The 22,551-nt window shown below is 53.8% G+C and overlaps 1 protein-coding gene across 1 annotated transcript in view; it reads left to right on the forward strand.

Annotated features, from left to right (window-relative positions):
• LOC143693007 (uncharacterized) overlaps positions 1-22,551 on the forward strand; it is a 244,343-nt gene that overhangs the window by 22,941 nt on the left and 198,851 nt on the right. The window lies entirely within an intron of this gene.

The raw sequence follows: 22,551 nt of genomic DNA on the forward strand, positions 1-22,551 counted from the left end.
AGACCACCCATAGTATTGGTTGGGCCTTGTCAGGGGGTCCTTGGGCTAAGGCTCCCACTCCCCCCTTTTTTGTAAAGTGGACATACAGATCGACTGGAGCACTTGAGTCCCATCTGGTGAGCATGCTCTCTGACATCTGACGTTCGATGAAGTTGAGCGAGCTTACCGCTTCCGGTGTCAGGGTTTTTTGCTCCCATGGGCTCTTCCCTTTCAAGAGGTCATTCAGAGGGTTCATGACCTCGGGAGGAATCAGGACGATGTTGCGGAGCCACTGTAAGGACCCTACCAGCTGTTGCATGTCGTGGAGCGTCTTGATGTCTCGGCGGATTTTCATCTGGGGAGGAGTTATGTAGGAGCTTGTGATTCCCACTCCTAGGAAGGTCACGCACGGTCCCTTTTTTATTTTTGCACTCGCTACCTCAAAGCCATTTGTCCTTAAGGTCTCAGAGATGGTAGACACCAGCTGGTCCACTTGTCTCGTGGATGGTGCGGCGATCAGGACGTCGTCCATGTACTGCACGATGGTTACAGTCGGATTGCTCTGCCGGACTGGTGCTAGCACTCGGTCCACGGTGATCTGGCAGATAGTCGGGGAGTTGAGCATTCCTTGTGGAAGCATCCTCCATTGGAAGCGTAGGTTGGGCCGCTGGCTGTTTGGGAAGACGATGGAGAAGGCGAAACGCTCCTTGTCGTCTTCGTGCAGGGGAATAGAAAAGAAGCAGTCTTTGATGTCGAGCACTGCACAGGGTTGTCCTTTCGGTATCACAGAGTTCATGGGCAGCGAAGTTTGCACAGGGCCCATAGGCTGGATTCTCTTGTTCACTTCTCGCAAGTCGTGCAGGAGACGAAAGCCTTCACCAGACCGCTTAGGTATTACAAAGATCAGAGTGTTCCATGGACTCGCGAGGGTTCTATATGACTCTTGTGTAATTCATGGCTAACTAACTCAATGAGGGCAGTCATTCGAGGCGTTGACAAGGGCCACTGTTTGACCCACACTGGGTCGGCTGATTTCCAAGTCAGCTTGATGGGCAATGGCAGGTACGCGACAGTGGCCCTTAGAATAAATTTGTCACCCTAACATCCAGCAGGGCTAGGGCACCCCTCCCTAGCAAGGGTGGGCAGTCCGACATCACATATGCAGTGAGGGTGATAGTTCTTCCCGGTCCTCTCTCGGTGCAGAGGGTTATTGCCACTGGTTGGGTGCTCTTGTGGGCTCGGGACAGCCCTCCAACTCCGCCCACCATGGGGGCTACTTCTAGCTTCCATGGTCGAGGCCAATGTATGTCTGGGATGACGGTGACATCTGACCCTGTGTCCACCCAAAAGGGAAGGCAGATGGCCGAGTCGTCGGAGCTGTTGTGGAGACGGCACACTGCCCACACGATCAGTGGGTGTTTCCCCACCTTCGCGGCGAAGGCCACCCATGGGTCCCGTTCCCATGCTTTCATGGCCAAAGCCACCCAGGGGCCTCGGCCCTAGGGAGCTGTTCTTGGTATTCCTGAGGTGCAGATGGGTTCGATTGAGCCTTTGGCTGGGCGACAAAGTTGGTCATTCCCTGAGGGGGTGGAGGTGGTGGGCATGAGAGCCCTCTGCCCCATTGGGGGTTGCTGTAGCTGGGCCGCTGCATGTTCCAGGTGGGAGGAGGCTGGATACGGCCCAGCTGCCCCCTCCCTCTCCCGTTTCCCTGATGCCTGGATCTGCATTCCTTAGCTAAATGCCCTTTCTTTCCACATGCCCAGCATGGTCCCCTAGGTCTCCCCTGGCGTGGTGGAGCAGCTGCTGGTGGGCGCCCTGACTGGGGGCAGTTTGTTGCCACGTGCCCAGCCTGGCCACACTAAAAGCATGCCATGACACTTGTTATTGCAGTGTGAACTGCTGCTTGAATGGGAGCTAGGTATTCTTCCTTTGCAACGTGTCTGATCATGGCAGCTAGATTAGACCCTTGCGGCAGTGATCCTAAAATGTCTTTGGTGGCTGAGTTGCATTGCTGGCATAGGCACTCTGCCAGCACAGGACCCTTTGCCTCTGAGGGTAATGTTGAGGAGTCCAAGGCAGCCTGTAAACGATCCACAAACTGAGTGAAGCTTTCACTCTCACTCTGCTTTATTGTGGACCAAGGCGACGGTTTGGCTATTACTTTGGAAGCAACACGGATGGCTTCTCGGGCAGCACGGGTTGTTGTCATAACCTCATGTGCCCGCAAGCCCTCAGCCTGTGCCTGGGGGGTGATCATTGTAGGGTCTGTGCCCATTAGCCTCTGTATGCTGGAGCCGTGCAGTGGATGATCTGCCCCTGTTACCAGGGCCAGCTGCTTAATACAGTTATCCTCCCATTCCTGCTTAAAAACGATCATCCCTGCCCCATCAAAAATCATTCTGCAAGTCTGCTTAATATCAAAAGGTAACATGTCATCCCCTCCAAAAACGCTGTCAATGAGTGTGGAAACCATGGCAGAATTAATTCCCCTATCTGCAATTGCTTTAATAATTGCCTGCATGTCTTTCGGGTTTACCGGGGAATAGGTCCTTTGATTCCCGCCGGCTCCCCCCACCCGAACGGGGAACACCAGTTTTGCCGACGGAGTCCATTCAGCACACGCTATTTTTATTTTCCGCCAGTCTGTAAGCGGAGTTCGATCTTTCTCCGATATCCCCTTCACCCATGCAGGAGCGCTGTGGCTAGTGACCTTGTATGCCGCTGCTCTCCTTCTGTTAAAACCCGAATCCAAGTCGGAACGCCCTGATCCCCTCTCGAGCTCGGAGCTCGAGTCCGAGTCGGAGCCGGAAGTCGACTGCCCGGACGTTTCCGGGCTGCTCTGCCTTTTTCTCGGGCTCCGACCCTGCCCCTTCTTGCGGGGGTCGGGCCGTTCCCTCCGCCTGGGGTCCTCCCGCCTCCTACTGGGGGAGGTCCTTGCCCTATAAGGACCTAATGTGAACTGAGCGCTCTGATTGGCCTTACGCTCCTCCGCGGGGGCCGCCCCGTCCTCCCGCTCGCCCGCGCATGCGTTATTAAGCAGGCTGACTGCATTTCCGCCCCCCGTGTTTCCCTTTCCGCCCTGAACACGCGGTTTGGCGCCATTTTCAAACACATACGGAGGGGGTGCGCTTTTATCCACCCCTTCGGGGTCCGGCAATTTCGCCGCCTCCAGCGCTTCCTCCGTTAACCCCCACCAAAACGCCCGTGTGCGTTCCCCCCCCTCTGATGGTAAGGCGGTCTGCTCGGGGGAATCCAGCATTCGTGGCTCCGCGGTGCCGATCTGATCGAAGCCCTCCGCGGTCTGCGTTGCCGCGCCCACCCCCAACTGCGGCGTGGCTAATAACCAAGCCTGCGCGGCTTTCCAGGTCTCCTGTTCTTCTCTAGCTTTCTACAGATCCTGCACGACTCTGCCCCATGACTTTAGAGCTTTCCCTGAGCCTGAGGACATAGTCTCCTCAGCTAAAACCTTTGTACAAGTATCCCATATCTCCGAATGGAGAATATCCACTGGGCTTTCTATCACCCCCAGCTTAATAAGTCTCGGTATAGCAAGACATAAATCTTTTAGCTTACAATCAATCCCCCATTGAGCATGCATCTGAGTTACGACTTTCGCTATGGCTTCCATGGTCCACGCTGGTCCGGGGGCGTCCCCCCCGCTGCACTAGGCCTGCTGTGCAGCCGCCGGTCCCCTGTCCAGGCGAAATCCCGAACTCCGGGCGCTGCGATTCCCGGGTTTTGGCACCAGATGTTGCCATTACGGCGTGGTGACCTGGTTCAGGAGGTCTGACACGGTGACCCAAGGCCCAGGGTCACTCGCTCCAATGCTACATACACCAATGTGGTGGACAGCAAATGGCATTTATTGAGGGGTCTCAGGGGTGTTTATGGCTTGGGCAGTCTGTGTCCCTTCCCTCTGCTCACGTCTGGTCGGGTGTGGCCAGGTACGGAGCAACAGTCAGACTGCAGGGTGAGGGGGGCCTTCCTATCTACCCGTACAGCCCGAGATCTTCCGCACGCAGGTCCCTAGCTCTCCACAACAGCCCCAGCCAGGGACCCACTCCCAAGGCTGCTGCCATGGCCACCAGGGCTGGCACCAGCTGGGATGCTCGGTTTCCATGGGCTGGGCTTCAGGAATGGGATTCCCCAATTTCCTACCCCCACTAAAACCGCGCTGCCGCTTGCTGCCCTCCCGCCTCCCATAGAAAGCACAAAAGGCAAAGATCCCAGGCTGGGATAAGAACAATTTATTGGGAACAGCAACGAGTTAAGGAACAAATGGAATAGAAACAGTATTGATAACAGAAGGGATCAATAAAACGGTTTACAGGGAAAACTACAACATCAACTATTGGCTCTTCCCAGTTTCGTATTTCCCCTCCCTGGAAAGGACACCCTTCTCCTCAGGGAGAGAGAGTCCCTTTCCTGCCCCTGGCAATGTTCTGAGGTGGGAGTGAATGGAATCACATGGCCATGGCCAGACCCTCATGTTCTTCAATCCCACACCATGTCATTGACAGGGGCAGGAAAAGGTACAGGTGTCTTCCCAGCATGGATCACAGGGAACATGGATCACCCGGGCTCTTTCCAATATGGGTTTTCCCATGGGGGTTGAAGCTGGAGCTGGGCACAAAGCTCCTCCTGCACTTGGGGCTTTTGCAGGGCGTCTCTTACCGGTGACTCCGTTGGTGTCTTGTCAAGTGAGAGCTGCTGGTGAAGCTCTTCCCACACTGGGGACACTCGTAGGGCCTCTCCCCAGTGTGGATGCGCCGGTGGGTGATGAGGTGGGAGTTTTGCTTGAAGCCCTTCCCGCAGTCAGGGCAGCAGAAGGGCCTCTCCTGGGTGTGAATCCGCTCATGCAGGAGGAGACTGGAGCTGGTCTGAAACCTCTTCCCACACTTGGGACACTCGTAGGGCCTCTCCCCAGTGTGGATGCGCCGGTGGGTGATGAGGTGGGAGTTGTGCTTGAAGCCCTTCCCGCACTCTGGGCAGCGGAAGGGCCTCTCCTCTGTGTGAATCCGCTCATGCAGGAGGAGATGGGAGCTGGTCCGAAACCTCTTCCCACACTTGGGACACTTGTAGGGCCTCTCCCCAGTGTGGATGCGTTGGTGCCTGATGAGTTCTGAGCTGCAGCTGCAGCCCTTCCCACACTCCCCACACTCGTAGGCCCATTCCCCAGTGTGGATCATCTGGTGGCGGATCAGGTGGAAGCTCTTCCTGAAGCACTTCCCACAGGCCAAGCACTTGTAGGGCTTCTCCACATCATGAAGCTGCCCATGGACCTCCAGCTCAGATCTCTGGCTGAAGCTCTGTCCACCTTCCTGGATCAGGGTGGGTCTTTCCTCCTCAGAGCACCCTGGGCTGGCTTTGTAGCCCCTCTTCCTGTACAGTCTCTGGGGATTTTCCTCCCTGTTGGATTCCTCCACTCTGGAAGCACTAAAAACAGCCTCTTCCATGAGGTTCTGCTGTGGGGATTTCTCCTCCCTGGTCTCCATCCTCAGCTTCTTCCCTGGGGGAGGAAGGACAAGGAGAGCATGGGATTTGCCTCCGTGCCACAGGGAAGGGGAAGGAGATCCCCCCAGTGCATCCCCAGCAGGACGGGGTTGACACCGGGTTCGTCCTGCAGCCGGGGGCCGTGCTGGGCTGGGAGATGGAGCAGGAGAGAGGGGGAAAGGAGCACTGACTTCCTCCTCACCTGCCTGGGTGTCCCACGGCTCCTTCCTCTTCCTTGCAGCCTCCTCCTCCATCTGGCCAAGAACTGAAGATGGGAAATTCTCTTTTAGGAGGAAAACAAGGGATGAGCACACTGGATTTTGTACTGGTTTGAAGGCAAACCTGGGGAGGGTCTAAACCAGGAATACAATTTAATAAGAAAATTTCGATCAAGGCAATGATACAGAAACACTGCCTTAAACAGACAGAGTCAGGATATAACCTGACACCCTGTTGCTGGTCAGGGTGGTGGCAGCAGTCCCATTAAATGGTGGCTGCAGTCCTGTTGGAGTGATGAACGTGATTCTGTCCAAGCAGTGATCCTGTAGAAGGGTCTGGTCTTCCTCTGAAGGTCCAGCGGTAGTTCTGGAGCTCTTGTCCTCTGGGAATCCAGTAGGCAAGCTGCTCCTGGTGTTGCAAGGCTCAGCTATATCCAGGTAGGAGTGCTTGGATCCTCCCTCTGGGCGGAGCATCCCACAATGGGATGATGGAATTTGATCAGTCCTGCAGTGACACACAATGGCCCATTCGCAGAAGATATCTCCCCTGGAGGGCGTTATCAGGGCTGAGTCATGGAAGAGATAAAGAACCCTGCCCCACCTGTTAATAGCAGTTGATGAAGATTTGGATTGAAAACATGCATTGGGTTCCATCTTACACTGCAACCTGAAACAGTGGGGTAATCCCTGCTCAGGGGGTGAATACCACCCCCCTTACCCAAACTGGCTCAGGTGTAAAACCCCCACCCCGGGAAGGCCACACACACAGGGGACAATGTCACACTTGGCCCACTCCAGGGGAGATCTCTGTCCCTCTCAATCCCTGGCTATCCCCCCTTTTCTTTTTCACAGGCCGGGGGCTTTGCCAAATCTAAGAATATTTTTTTTTCTTTGTCCCTGTCACCGTTGTGACATCTACACAGAGCTTTCCCTTCCTTTTCATACTCTTTTCATAAAAGAGGTATCACAATGTATTGGGCCGAATTTCCACTTTTCTTTTATCAGAATGTGCCAGCAGCTGAGCTGGAGCTCTGCAGGACCAATGGATTTTGGAATTGCCACAGAATTGCTTCTACTGTCAGTTTATTAAATTTTGCAATTTGTTCTCGTTTCCACCACAAGTTACTTGTGGGAAGAGTAAATTCAAGGCATTTTCTGTAGGCTTAAGTTTGATTTTTGTCAAGAAACAACTTCACTTTGTCGAGTGCCCAGGGAATGCTCAAGGGGTCACTGAGCCTCTCAGACTGGGGGATGCTTGAGAGGGGCTTGGGAGGGTTTGTCCCCGTCCCTGTCACCCCAGGCCTTTCCCCAGGGGTGTCCCTGTCCCTGTAACCCCAGGCCATTCCCCAGGGTTGTCGCTATCCCTGTCACCCCAGGCCATTCCTCAGGGGTATCCCTGTCCCTGGCACCCCAGGCCATTCCCCAGGGGTGTTCCTGTCCCTGTCACCCCAGGCCATTCCCCAGGGGTCTCCATCATTCTCACCCAGGGAATGCCTGGGGGGTCTCCCTCCCTCTCACCCCTGTGCCAGGGGGTGCCCGGGGCAGTCTCTGTCCCTCTCAGCCCAGGGGATGCTCAGGGGTCTCTGTCCCCTGGCCCTGGGGGATGCTCGGGGGGTCTCCATCCCTCTGGCCTCAGGCAATGCCTGTGCAGGGCTGGGCACCAGGGGCTCTGTGTCCCTCTCACCGCTGAGGCTGCTCGGGGCTGGGGGGGCTCTGCCACCTTCTCACCCCTGGGGAGGCCGGGGGGGTCTCTGTCCCTCTCAGCCCTGCTGTGACCCCACCCAAACATCATCGGGGTCACAGGGACAGAGACACCCCCAAAGCCCCAGAAAAGATGAACCTGGGATTTGGTTTGGGGCTGAGGATTTAGGAAAGGGCTGGAATTGGGGCTGGGCTTGGAGCTGGGGCTGAGATTTGGATTAGAGCTGGGATTGGGGTTAAAACTAGAAATGGGATTGGCTTTAGGGCTGGGGTTGGGATTGGGTCTGGGGCTAGATGAGTGTGGGGCTGGGATAAGATTAAATACAGAACTGTGAGTGTGTCTGAACATGGAGTGAGATTGAGACCCGGATCAGGGTCAGGTTTGGGACTGAGCTCACCCACAGCAGGACATGGGGGATGTCACTGCAGGATGGTTTGGGGAAAATCCTGGTTTCAGGAAAAACAGGGTGTGAATGCCTTTTTTGGGGGATTTCCCTTGCCCAAGTCCATCTCTAGAAGTCACCTGATGTCCATAAAAACCTCCAAAAATCGAGACTTAATTAAAAAAAGCCACCAGGAGTGTCCTATGTCCAGTCTCATCCCTCCAGGGTTCTGGTGTTCCCCCATCTCAGGGCTGCTGAGGATCCTCAAGGGTCCCCAGGACCCCTCTCCAGGGTCCTGGTTAGGGATGCTGGGGGGTTTTGGGGTCCCCTTCTCCAGCCTCACCCCAGTTCAGCCACTTGGAGGTCCCCCCTCTTCCCACCACCCTGGCCTCGTATGGGGCAAATTTGGGAGAAAATCTCCAAAAGAGTTTCCTCTAGAAAGCAGATTTAAGAAGCCCCTCCCCCAACCGGATTGGGAAAAGATTTCCTCGGAAAAAAATGGAAAAAACGTTTATTTAACAGGCAAAGCATTCACCAGCACAAAGAAAGAACAATATTGAACAATAAAACCTCTTGCCACTCCAAAAGAGATGACAAACACAGAAAGTCCCTCTCTGGGCTGCAGCTCAGCTCACTCAGTCTCTTATCAGTCTCTTATCAGTCTCTTATCAGTCCCTCCAGCGCTGGAAATGCCGCGGCCCAGGCCAGGCCCACTGGGCCACAGGTGCGAGCTGCTGGTGGTGTTCTGTGTGTTCAGTGCAGAGCAGGTTCCAACAGCCCCAAAGAAAAAGAAAAATAACAGTCCAGGCAACTTCTCTGCCTCAGAGAGCTAAAAACTAACTAAAAGCAAAGGAGAGCTCTGTCCTGCCCTCTGTCCATCCAGGAGCTGGAATGTGGAGGAGTGAGTGCAGTGTATGAAAACAAGCTGCAGCTTCTTCCTCCTCCCCTTGGCTCTCAGAACCAGCCTTAAAGGTGCAGAACTCATTTCTGGGCTAAAGGGACCGATGGGGCACGAGCATCATGAAGTCACCCCAGGACGCACCCCTGTCAGGCTCAGGGGGTCCCGTCCCCACCTCATCTCCGGGCTGCCGGGGGTGCCCCAGCTCCGGTTTCGCCCCTTCCCCTCTCCCCGCCCCGGGGGTCCCCCGTTCCACAGCCCCAGCTCTCACGGGGATCCCCAAAACCAATGTCCCGCCCGTCGGTACCGGGCCATCCCCACGTGGACCCCCCGGGACCCTCCCGAGGGGCGATCGTGGCTCCTCTGCCCCCGAAAGAGCTCCTCTTAGGGAGCCCGGAGATATCCGGGGCTCGAGTCCGGGATCTGCCAGCTCCGAACACTCTCCAAAAAAATCCTCCCGGAGACCCCTGGCTGGAGTTATTTGGGAATTTAGCTACTTGAGCTGGGCTTCCTGTGGGACTTTTAGCAGCCTTGTGTTCCTCACCATGGGGTGGATGAACCTTGTCAGTCTCGCTGGTAACATTTGCTCCCTTTCCTCCTGTGATTTTAATAAACTTTTCAAGGAAGGACAACAAAATATTTTCTTTTTCACTGGCCACCCACAACAGCCATTTTCTTCATCAGTTCTTCCATAAGTTCCCCAGGAGGAAGGTGGGACTGTGTCCAAGTTTCCAAGGGTTCTTCCAGAAAAACCACGACCTCCTCAGAGGGAACCATGCTGTTGTCAAAGGCACCTGGGGTGAGACAAGACTGCCCTGAACACACCATGCAAAAATAATGTCACAATCTGGTTACGCAAATTGTTAGAGAAATGCCTCTGCCCCAGTTAAGGTGCTAACGAGACCAAATCCGAGGTGGATTTTATTAAACAGTAAATGTGAGGTAGAGAGAGAGATGGAAAGAAAGAGAAAAGGGGGGAGAGCAAGGGAGTGAGAGGGACAGAGACTTCCCCTGGGGCAGGGCAAGTGTGACATTGTCCCCTGTGTGTGTGGCCTTCCCGGGGTGGGGGTTTTACACCTGAGCCAGTTTGGGTAAGGGGGGTGGTGTTCACCCCCTGAGCAGGGATTCCCCCACTGTTTCAGGTTGCAGTGTAAGATGGAACCCAATGCATGTTTTCAATCCAAATCTTCATCAACTGCTATAAACAGGTGGGGCAGGGTTCTTTATCTCTTCCATGACTCAGCCCTGATAACGCCCTCCAGGGGAGATATCTTCTGCGAATGGGCCATTGTGTGTCACTGCAGGACTGATCAAATTCCATCATCCCATTGTTGGATGCTCCGCCAAGGGGTTGGATCCAAGCATTCCTACCTGGATATAAGCTGAGCCTTGCAGCACCAGGAGCAGCTTGCCTACTGGATTCCCAGAGGACAAGAGCTCCAGAACTACCGCTGGACCTGCAGAGGAAGACCAGACCCTTCTACAGGATCACTGCTTGGACAGAATCACGTTCATCACTCCAACAGGACTGCAGCCACCATTTAATGGGACTGCTGCCACCACCCTGAGCAACAGGGTTCAGGTTATATCCTGACTCTGTCAGTTTAAGGCAGCGTTTCTGAATCATTGCCGTGATCTTAATTTTCTTATTAAATTGTAATTCTGGCTTAGATTCTCCCCCAGGTTTGCCTTCAATCCAGTATAAAATTTAGTGTGCTCATCCCTTGTTTTCCTCCCAAAGCAGGATTTCCCATCCTGAAACCTTCACTAGATGAAGGAGGAGGCTGAGAGGAAGAGGAAGATGCCCCAGGAGCCCCAGGCAGGTGAGGAGGAAGTCAGTGCCCCTTTCCCCCTCTCTCCTGCTCCATCTCCCAGCCCAGCACAGCCCCCGGCTGCAGGACAACCCTGCTGCCAACCCTGTCCTGCCGGGGATGCTCTGGGGGGATCTCCTTCCCCTTCCCTGTGGCACGGAGGCAAATCCCATGCTCTCCTTGTCCTTCCTCCCCCAGGGAAGAAGCTGAGGATGGAGACCAGGGAGGAAAATTCTCCACAGCAGAATCTCGTGGAAGAGGCTGTTTTGAGCAACTCTAGTGCACAGGAATCCAACAGGGAAGAAAAGCCCCAGAGATCCCAGAGGTGGAGGGGCTGCAAAGCCAGCCCAGGGTGCTCTGAGGAGGAAAGACCCACCCTGATCCAGGAAGGTGGACAGAGCTTCAGCCAGGGCTCAGAGCTGGTGGTCCATGAGCAGCTTCACAATGGGGAGAAGCCCCACAAGTGCTTGGAGTGTGGGAAGATCTTCAGCCGGAGCAACACCCTGATCCGCCACCAGATGATCCACACTGGGGAATGGGCCTACGAGTGTGGGGAGTGTGGGAAGGGCTTCAGCTGCAGCTCTGCCCTCATCATCCACCAACACGTCCACACTGGGGAGAGGCCCTACAAGTGTCCCAAGTGTCAGAAGAGGTTTCAGACACGCTCCAATTACCTCTGCCACCAGCGCATTCATACAGAGGAGAGGCCCTTCCGCTGCCCTGAGTGCGGGAAGGGCTTCAAGCACAACTCCCACCTCATCCTCCACCGGTGCATCCACACCGGGGAGAGGCGATACGAGTGCCCCACCTGTCGGACGAGGTTGCAGACCAGCAAAAATCTCTGCCTGAATGAGCAGAGTCACACCCAGGAGAGGCCCTTCTGCTGCCCTGATTGCAGGAAGGGATTCAAGAAAAAAATCCACCTTCATCATCCACCGGCACATCCACACTGGGGAGAGGCCCTACAAGGGTCCCACTTCATGGGAAGAGCTTCTCGATGAGCTCGAATTTGACCAGAAACCAATGGAGTCACCAGTAAGGGAAGTTGTGCGAGTGCCCCAGCTGCAGGAAGAGCTTCATGCACCACTCCAGCTTCTTTCTCCATTGGAGGTCCCACATTGGGAAGAGCCCTGGGGATCCATTTTCCCTGTAATCCATGCTGGGAAGACAGCTGTCAATTTTCCTGCCCCTCCCAATGACCTGATGTGGCATTGAAAAACATAAGGGTCTGACCATAGCCCTGTCATTACATTCACTCCCACCTCAGGTCATTGCCAAGAGCAGGAAAGGGACTCTCTCTCTCTCTCTCTCTCCCTGAGGAGAAGGGTGTCCTTTCCAGGCAGGGGGAAATACATGGCCAGGAAGACCCAGTGAGTTGTGTTTTAGTTTTCCCTTTAAAAGTTTTATTGATCACTTCTGTTATCAATATTGTTTCTGTTCCTGTTTGTGCCTTATCTCATTTCTGTTCCCAGTAAATTGTTCTTATCCCAGCCCGGATCTTTGCCTTTTGTGCTTTCCATGGGAGGTGGGAGGGCAGCGAGGGCAGCGCGGTTTTAGCGGGAGCAGGAAATTGGGGAATCCCATTCCTGAAGCCCGGCCCATGGAGACCGAGCATCCCAGCTGGTGCCAGCCCTGGTGGCCATGGCAGCAGCCTTGGGAGCGGGTCCCTGGCTGGGGCTGTGGGAACCTCTTCCCTCTGGTGCCCAGGGACAGGAGTGGAGGGAGCAGCTGCAGCTGAGTCAGGGCAGGCTCAGGTTGGATGTCAGGAAAAGGTTTTTGCCCAGAGGCTGCTGGGGCCCTGGCCAGGCTCCCCAGGGAAGGGTCCCAGCTCCAGGGCTCTCTGAGCTCCAGCAGCGTTTGGCCAGCGCTGCCAGGCCCGGGCTGGCATTGTTGGAGTGTCCTGTGCAGGGCCAGCAGTTGGACTGGAGGATCCTGATGGGATCCACCCAGGGACTCCACCCTTTTCTACAGGAGCCCTGCTGCAACAGACCCACACCTGACACTGCAGGAGGACTGCAGCCACAATTCCAATTGGATTGCTACCAACAGCCTGACCAACAGGGTGGCAGGTTGGGTTCTGGTTCTGTCATTGCTGTTTTAGTTTACTGCATTTTTTATTTTCTCCTTTTATTTTCTTCCCCAATAAAGAACTGTTGTTTCCTGCTCCAATATGTTTTTCCTGAGAGCCTCTTGATTTAAAATTTATAGCAATTCGGAGGCAGGGATGTTTACATTCTCTATTTGAGGGGAGGCTCCTGCCTTCCTTAGCAGGCACCTGTCTTTCCAAAGCAAGACAGCAGGACAGAAGGCACTTTGATTCCTTTTGTCCCAAGTTTCTCCTGAGTTCACGACTTCAGATGAACTGGAATGGGCCCGACAGCACAAAAGCAGCCACAATGAGCAGGATCAACCCCCAGGTCACCATTAAATGCACTCAATCCACACCTTCCAGAGCCCAGCAGCAATTCCTGCCTGTGCCCCCAGCTCTGGGTGAGCCTGAGGGGCATCGCTCTGGTGTGTGCGGGGCCGGCTCCTGCAGGACACAGGGCTGGGAGCCGCTCTGTGTCCCGCAGCTTCGGCATCTCAGGCGCCGCTCCACAGCTGCAGGGCTGTGCCACCACTGTTCCATGGCTGTAGCTCCTGTGCCACCACTGTTCCATGGCTGTAGCTCCTGTGCCACCACTGTTCCATGGCTGTAGTTCCAGTGCCACCACTGTTCCATGGCCGTAGTTCCTGTGCCACCACTGTTCCATGGCTGTAGCTTCTGTGCCACCACTGTTCCATGGCTGTAGTTCCTGTGCCACAACTGTTTCATGGCCGTAGTTCCTGTGCCACAACTGTTCCATGGCTGTAGCTCCTGTGCCACCACTGTTCCATGGCCGTAGTTCCTGTGCCACCACTGTTCCATGGCCGTAGTTCCAGTGCCACCACTGTTCCATGGCTGTAGCTCCGGTGCCACCACTGTTCCGCCTTTTCCATGCTCACTCCATTGCTGCTCCAAAGCTGTGCTGTGCTGTTTCAGCACGGTTCCTCTGCTCCTGCACCACTGCTCCACTGCTGCTCCAACACTGCTCATCTCCCACTTTTCCACTGCTCCTTCTCTGCTCCTCCCCTGCTCCCCTGGTGTTCCACGGCTGCTGCTTCTGTTCTAGTGCTGCTGCCACAGCTGCAGTGTCACAGAGAGGGGAACATTCGGGCAGCAACCACTGTGCTGTCACAGAGACCGGGACAACGGGACTGCCACAGCTGTGGTGTCACAGAGAGGGGAGCGCTGGGGCTGCCACAGCTGTGGTGTCACAGTGAGGGAAATGTTGGGGTGGCTGCTGCTTTAGTGTCATTGAAGGGAACACTGTGGCTGCCAGTGCTTTGTTGTCATAGAGAGGAGAACATTGGGGCTTCCACTGCCCCCAGTGATGTCATAGAGAGGAGAACATTGGGACTGCCATCCTTGTGAGCTCAAAGACAGGGTAACCTTGGGGCTGCTACCCCTGGTTTGTCATGGAGAGGCTAATCTTGGGGCTGCCCCCGCTGTGGTGTCATAAAGAAGTCAATGTTGGGACTGCCAATGCAGTGGTGTCACAGGCAGGGGAATGTGTGGGAGTCACTGCTGGGGTGTCACAGACAGGGGAGCATTTGGGGCTGCCACCCCTGTGGTGTCACAGAGAGGGGAATGTTGGGGCTGCCACTGTGGTGCTGTCATAGAGAGGAGAATGCTGGGGCTGCCACCTCTGTGGTGTCACAGAGAGGTGAATGTGGGGGCTGCTACTACTGTGTTTTCATAGACAGGGCAATGTTGGGTTGGGCACCAAAGTGATGTCAGAGAGATTGGAATGTTGGGGCTGCCACCACTGTTTTCTCATAGAGAGGGGAATCTTTGTTCTGCCACTGTGTTGGTGTCATAAAGAGGGGAACACTGCGGGTGCCACCTCTGTGGTGTCACAGAGAGGGGGATGAGGACTGGCACAGCTGTGTTGTCACAGAGACAGGAACAGTGGGGCTGCAACCACTGTGGTGTCCTAGAGAGGGGAACCTTGTGGCTTTCACCATTGTGGTGTCACAGAGAAGGGATTTAGGGCTGCCACAGCTGTGGTGTCACAGAGAGTGGAAGGTCAGGATTGCCTCCGATGTGGTGTCACAGAGAGGGGGACACTGGGGCAGCCATCGCTGTGATGTCACAGAGAGGGGAATTTTAGGGCTGCCACCTCTGTTCTGTTACAGGGAGGGGAACATTGGAATTGCCACCCTTGTTGTGTGACAGATAGGGGAATGTTTGAATTGTCACTGCTGTGGTGTCACAGAGAGGGGGACATGGTCCTGCCACCCCTGTGGTGTCACAGACAGGGGAATGCTCGATCTTGAAGTGCTGTGGTATCATAGAGAGGGGAACGTTGGTGTAGCCACTGCTGTTGTGTCACAGACATGGGAACACTGCCAAACCTGCCCTGGTGCTGTGCCCACTGCAGTGCTGCTCCTCTGTGACACTGCAGGGCCTCCTGGGGACATAGTTCACACTCTGGAGACTCATGGGGCTAAAGGAGCCCTGTGACTCTCCAGGGTCTTGTAGAATCCATGGAACCGAGAGGAGACTGTGAAACTCTGGGGCTTCATGGAACCATCCATTGTGATACCTCAGGGCCTCATGCTTCCCAGGAATCCTTGTGACTCTACAGGACTAAGTGGAACTAAGGGGACACTGTGACACTGTGGAGTTCATGGAACTGAGGGGATGCTCTGAGACTCAGGTGCCTGAAGATGCTCAGGAGCCGTTGTGACCCTGTGGCTTGTGGAACCAAAGGGACACTGTGACACTGTGGGGTCTCATGGAATCCAGAGGCCCTTGTGACTCAGTGAGGACAGTTGGAACCGAGGATCCATTGAGATATCTCAGGGCCTTGTGTTGTCCAGGGATCCTTGTGACATTGTGGGGCCTCATGGAACCAAAGGGAACCTGGGACACTGTGTAATCTCAGGGAACCAAGGGGACTCAGAGACACTGTGGGGCCTCCTGGTTCTCAGTCACTTCTGACACTTGTGTCCATCTACAAAGAGGCAAAGCTGGGCAGCCTGAGCCTGTTGATCCAGAATATTCCCATCTCCATGGGAGGATGTTCCTGCCAGCTGTGGTGCTTTGTGTTCTCTCTGCTCTCTGGGGGAATTGCATCCTACAGGAGACCCCAACTACTCCTATAGCTGACACCACAGGGCCTGCTGTGGGGTGGGAGCAGAGGCATCTTTCACTCCATCATGTTGCTCAGAGCCTATCCAAGCAGGAACATTTCCAAGGATGGAGCATTCACTGGCTCTCCACCAAGGCTAACGGTGAAAGCAGGGCGCTGGGGGAGGCAGCAGGGAGAGCAGAGGCTGTGCTGGGTGAGCGAGGGAAGAGAATGAGTGCAGAAGGCACAGCCCACCAGGAGGCCACCAGGCAGAGCCATGGAGCCTCCCCAGGTGAGGGTGACCTGCCCGGGGAGTGCCCTGCTGCCCCCGGGACTGTGCTGCCACCCCCAGTGGAGGTGTTTGCCCAGCAGGATGTCCCCTGGTCACCCAGGGCTGTGCCGCTGCCCCAGGCGGGAGGGAGCTGCCAGCTGAGTGTGCCATCCCTGAGGTCAGTGGTGGAGGCGCCCCAAGAAGCCTGGCTGTGTTAAATGAGCACCCTGCAGCCCCTCTGTGCCCTGCCATGGCTGCCAAGACACCTGAAAGGACTGGCTGCTGTGCTGCTGTGCCCGCTGCTGCCCCTTGTTCTGCCCTGCTGGCAGAAACTGCCGCAACCGCCCAAGCCCAGCGCGGGTTGTCAATGAAGAGTGCTGCTGCTGATCCAGAGGGTGGAGAGACATCATGCTGCACAGCCACATTGAACAGGCACTCTGCCACTCTGCTGTGCCCTGCTGCCGCAGCTGGAACCCCAGAAGCAGCACTTGGTAGCAGCAGGGAGGCGCTTTGCCACTGCAGCCGCTGCAAGGCACCCAGCCGCCACCACTGTGAGATGCCTTGCTCCTGCAGGACAGTGCCTGGCCATGGAGCGGGCTTTGCTGCCCCTCCACCAGGCCCTGCCACACCAGCTGAGATCTCAGAAGCGGTGCCCGGCCCCTGCAAGATTCCAGCTCCTCTGTGCCATGCTGCTGCCCCTGTAGCCATCTCTGCCTGCGCTGGAACCACCTCTCTGTGCTTTGCTGTGACTGAAAGCGCCCCTGCAGCTGTGCCCAGCCACGGCGAGACAGTGCCCGGCCCCAGCGGGAGAGTGCCCTGGCACTGTGAGGGGGTGCCTGGCTGCAGAGCCATTCCTGGCTGCTATGGAGTTACCTGTGCCTGTTGCCAAGCTGTACCTGGCTGCTGTGAGACTCCCAGCTGCTGTGGAACACCTGGCTATGATCAAGCCGTATCTGTCGCTCCATGCCCTGCTGTCAACTGCTGGGAAAAGGCGTCGGCTGAGCAGTTCATGCAGGGGAAGGTCCCCAGTAGGGGTCCCTGGGCCAGTGCCCCACCTTGGCCAGCACCCAGCAGCCAGCTTAGAACTGGTGCAAACCAGGGGAATCTGACTGTTTAATTAAAACAAAGCATCCCAAAGGCCTGAGGTGGGTGATGATGCGATGGGATTGCTGCCCAGTGCTCTGAATGTCAAAGTGAAGAAATTCAGTGAAGTGCAGGCAAAAGGCGGGAGCGACTGTGATTCTCTTAAGGCAGTTTTTGAGAGTATAGTTACAAACTGGGCATTGCTGCAGTGATTGCACCTCCTCATGGTCCTGCTGGAAAGCTTGTGTAATGTAACCCAGTCGATCTCTGCCCCAGCACAGAGGTGGTGGGGATGGCCAGTTCAACGTCCTCCTGTTGAAATGTCATCCTCCTGAAACAAACAGTAAGAGCTGGGTGGCTCTTTGCCCAAGATCTGACTCCAGGATTTTAAAGTGGGCAAAAGATTGCTATGTCCTTGCTCTGTCCTTCTTATTCTACCTCTCCTAAACTTGTGGCAAATTTACTATCCGGAGCCATAAAATGGGGAACCATTTTAAAACAAAATCTCTAAACATAACTAGGTGACCTGGTGTCCCAGGATCTACAACTGGACACCTTCTCTCAATTTTGCAAGGTAACCCTGGTGTTTTGATTTTCTAAACACCAGCTAGACCTGTTGTCTAAAATCTGGGTAGACCTAGTGTTGAAAAATTTACCATCTCACCACTCCAGTATGTGAACTGGCTTCTCTGGTGAACTCTGAGTTTTCTAGATTGGACTTGTTTATGAATAACTTTGAATGTGTTCATTTTCCCGCAAGCTGGGAGGGTTTGAGCAGGCTGCCTGAGGTCTATGAACAGTTTGCACCACGGCCAAGTGTGGGACTGAAGATCTGCCTTCCGAGGAACTGTGAATCGTTTGTGCTTGACAACAGGTAGAGAAACAGCAATTGTGAGACTGAGGGCACACCAGAAACATCACCTGCTGAGCCGGAGAACGACACCAAGCCGGCGACATGCCCAGCTCAGACAGAGAACCACGGGGAACAGACACTGGAAGACATCCTTACTGTGACTGCTCCTGATAACAAATCCACCTTGTCCTTGCTGTGGTACCCAGGTGAACTGTGTGTTGGGCTTGAGTGAGCATCTGAGGGTAGCCCACGGGATAAGGAGGGTTTGTTTTCTGTGTGCTCAATGTGGAAAAGAGAAGAGTAATTCTCATGGTATTGTTTGTCACTTTGGTAAATGCAGGGGAGCAGCAGAAATGGCTCCAGGCAGGGAGTGGATATATGAGGAATGCAGCAGAGACTTCAAGATGAAAATTGCTCTGGGACAACACAAAAGATTGGCACATTCATTGGTTAGAAATCAGGAAAGGGTTGCTGTTTTCCACCCAAAAGAGACTTCCAACCCAGGAGCCCACCAAAAATGCTGGACTAAAGAGGAGGAAGAACTACTGGTAAGATTGGAGGCTCAGTTTGAGGGCAACAAAAGCATCAATAAACTCATTGCAGGACACACATCACAAGCAAAACAGCTGAAGAAATCAGGGACAAAAGGAGATTGCTGCCCAGGAAACCAGCTGAGGATGTAGATAAGGAACCTGGCATGAGTCATGAAACCAGGAGAGCAGCTGGGGGCCTGCGAATGGACTTGGACAAAGATCTTGGGAGGAGTCAGATGCCTGGGAGAGCAGCTGCTGGAAGGAAAACAGATCCCAAGATGAGTCACCACCCTGATAAAGATAACAACAGCTGGGAAACAGCAAGTGACAGAGGGAGGGGGAGCTGCAGGCCCATTATCTCAGAACCCTCAGTGAATGGCTATCAGCTGGGACAATTCACACCTTCCTGTGGATATCCAAGCACTTAATAGATGATAAGGAGATGCAATCAACAATCAATCAGCACAGGAATGCTTTTGATGCCTTGAATTAATCAGCCAGATAAGAACAGCAACCCAGGACAAGAGAAAAATGGGGAGCCAGGAAAAAGGACCAATAAGACCTTTTCAAAAGTGGATGAAAAGAAGAACAGTTAAGAAAGGTCATTTTCTTTGCTTCTAAGACCTGTTCCATCTAGATAGGGGAAAACTTGCTAAAATTATCCTGAATGACAAAGAGTGTTTGTCCTGTGAAATCCCACCCATCGAACTTTATTCAGTTTTTAAAGCCTGATGGGAAACACCTGGAACATTTGATAGCCTTGGGAACTTCCAAATTGTGGGAGATGAGGGACCGGCCGCAAGATCTCACATTGTTACGGGCAGACAGAACCCCTCCCCTTTACCGTTACTTAGCCCCACGTGTTGTTGACCATTAACCCCTGTTATAAATGACCCTGCCTAACCGTTAATAAACGCCAGTTACTGTCCACCACATTGGTGTGTGTGTGTGCTTGGTCCGTGTGGCAAAGGCGCTGCCACCGAGCCGTCCTCGACCTGGGATGCCACGCCCCAAGCGGCAGCAACACCAAATTAATGGGAAAGCCAACATTAGTGCTTTCAGAGACTTAATTATGGCAAAAGAAATTGAGAAAAATGTGCAGGAGATGAGCAAAAACTCAGCTCCCAGTCCAGGATTACTCTAAGAGACATCAAGAAGATGGATCCAGAGTACTCCTGGACCATGGAGATCTTCAGCTTATGGTTAACATCAGGAAAAATCCCAGACATGGTGAGGGGTTGCAGGACTGTTTTGATTCTTAAGTCAACCAAAGCAGGGCACCTAAAGGACATTAACAACTGGAGACCCATCCTGATCGGTTCCATCTTGCTAAGACTGTCCTCCAGGGTTTTAACAGCCAAACTGACCAAGGCTTGCCCCCTCAACCCAAGGCAAAGAGGCTTTATAAGGGCAGTGGAATGCTCCAAAAACCTGAAACTCCTGCAAACTAGAATTCAGTCCGCAAAAGGAGAACACAAACCCCTGGCTGTTGTATTTGTGGACATGGCCAAGGCTTTTGACACCGCAAGCCAGCAGCACGTTCTACATGCCCTACAGGAAAGGGAGGTAGATCCCCACATCATCAATCTGGTGAGCAATACTGTGAAAAATGTTTTTGTCATTTGTGTCAATCAGCAATGGAATCAGCAAATGCTTTTATCTGCTGTGTGGAAAATGGATGCATTCTTTGGGATAGATCCAAAGAAGGCTTATGAAACTTTCTATAGCCAAATAAAGCTTTGAACTAGGGGGAGTATGGTAAAGTAAAGAGATGAGGTAGCAAGATGACTGATGCTTAGAATAAAGTAGAGGAAGAAGTGTGGTGAAGCTAAGGGGACTGCAATGCGACTAAATGCTTATGTGTAATAAAAAGCTTAACAAAATCATGTAGCAGACAGCGGTGAAGGGGCCTCGCTCCAGACAAGCACAAGAAGGACAGGAAGCCAACAACCACCTGGAAAGATGATGAAATTGCTTATTCCAGCTGATTGATAGTTACTCATTTCTACTAAACAAGCACACTGGAAACTGCTTTTTTATGCTTAAAACCAGTATATATATACTTTACTGAATTTGTAAGTGGTGTGTGCCGTGAGTGGAGCGGTGACTCCCCGGCCAACCAGTGCTGCTTGCTCGCCTTCTTTAAAATATAAGATATAGAAATAAAATTCACATTGACTATTGAAATTTTATGTATTAGTATGATCCTTGTCCCATGGCAGCACTCCCAGTATGGTCCCAGAATAATCCCAGTTACTTTCAAGCACTCCCAGGATGGTCCCGGTTGCCTCCAGCTAGATCAACCCAGTCAGTCCCAGTATGATGCCATTTGCTCCCAGTGTGCTCCCAGTTGCTCCCAGTCACCCCCAGTCCAGGGATGATGTGCATGGTGTGTTCCCAATCACTCTCAGACACTGCCAGGGTTAATCCAGTCAGTCCCAGTATGTGGGGACCCCGGTGTGGTCCCAGTTGCTGCCTGTAGGAACCACTTGTGCCCCACATGGTTCCAGTTGCTCCCTTTCACCCTGACTTTTGTTCCAGTCTTTCCCAGTCTTTCCCAGTGTATCCCAGTTCCTTCCAGCATATTCCCAGTCACTCCCAGCATGATCCCAGTAGAAGCCCACTTGTTTCCAATGACCCCCAGCATGCACCCAGTCACTCCCAGTTCTCCCACATGCTCCTGGCATGATCCCACTTGCTCACAGCTGCTCCTGCTCACCCAGAGCATGATCCCACTTGCTCCCAGTATATCCCATTTGCCTCCAACAGGGTCACAATTGCACCCGGCAGGCTCCTACTCAGTTCCAGTATGATCCTGGTATGATGTGAGTACAAATGCAGTGCAATCCCAGTCACTGCCCATTTGATCCCAGTATGATCCCAGTACAGCCCAGTGCCTCCCACTGAAGCCACTCCTGGGATCTCCCAGCCCTCTCTGCATTCACCCCTTCTGGATCTCCTGGGAGGAACCCCAAGGGCTGGAAGTCTGCAGCCAGGGTCCCCAGCAAGGCCCAGTTTGGATGAAGAAGGAGAGCAAGAAGGGAGGGAAGTAAGAGAAGGAGGTTGGCTTAGGAAGGAAAAGGAGGAGGAGGGAGGGAAGATGAGGAGTGGGAGGAAGAGGAGGGACAAAGGAGGATCAGGGAGAGGAGAAGGAACCATGATGTTGAGCATTCCCTGAATTCACAGGCTGTGGGATCATCACCCATCTGTTAGAACTGGAGCATTTATCTTCTGTTAATTGGGCAGTTTTCTTTATCTCTTCCACAACCAATCCATCCTCTGGGAAATATCTTCTCTTAATGGGCCATTGAGTGTCACTGCATGACTGATAAAAACCACATCATCCCATTGTGAGATGCTCCGCCCAGGGGGAGGAGCCAAGCATTTGTACCTGGATATAACCGCATCCTTGGGACACCACATCAGCCTCTTCCCACTGGATTCTCAGAGAAGCAGCTTTCTTCTCCACAGGATTCCCTGAGGAAGACCAGGCCTACCACCACCACCACTGGACCTTCAGAGGAAAACTCCACCCTTCTACAGGATCCTAACAGAACCACATCTGTCACTGCAGGAGCTCTGCAGCCACCATTTCATAGGACCCCTACCAGCAGCCTGACCCGCAGGGTGTCACGTTGTATTCTGACCTGGTGAGTGGGGTTTTTTTGTAAAATGGCATTTGTATTTTTAAAATTTTCCTAGTTCAATAACTGTTATTCCTATTCCCATACTTTTGCCTGAGATACCCTTAATTTCAAAATTCTAGTAATTTGGAGGGAGAGGGTTTACATTTTCCATGTCAAGGGAGGCTCTTGCCTTCCTTAGCAGACACCCGTCTGTTCAAACTGAGACAATGTCCCAGGACACCCGGGCAGGTGAGGAGGAAGTCAGTGCCCCTTTCCCCCTCTCTCCTGCTCCATCTCCCAGCCCAGCACAGCCCCCGGCTGCAGGACAGCCCCTCTGCCAATGCCGTCCTGCCAGGAAATCAGTGGGGGGATCTCTTTCCCCTTCCCTGTGGCACAGAGGCAAATCCCATCCTGACCTTGTCATTCGTCCTCCAAACAATAAGCTGACGATGGAGACCAGGGAGGACAAATCCCCACAGCAGAATCTCGTGGAAGAGGCTGTTTTGAGCAACTCTAGTGCACAGGAATCCAACAGGGAAGAAAAGC

The sequence above is a fragment of the Agelaius phoeniceus genome, unplaced genomic scaffold (assembly GCF_051311805.1).
Source record: "Agelaius phoeniceus isolate bAgePho1 unplaced genomic scaffold, bAgePho1.hap1 Scaffold_113, whole genome shotgun sequence".
Taxonomy (NCBI): Eukaryota; Metazoa; Chordata; class Aves; order Passeriformes; family Icteridae; genus Agelaius; species Agelaius phoeniceus.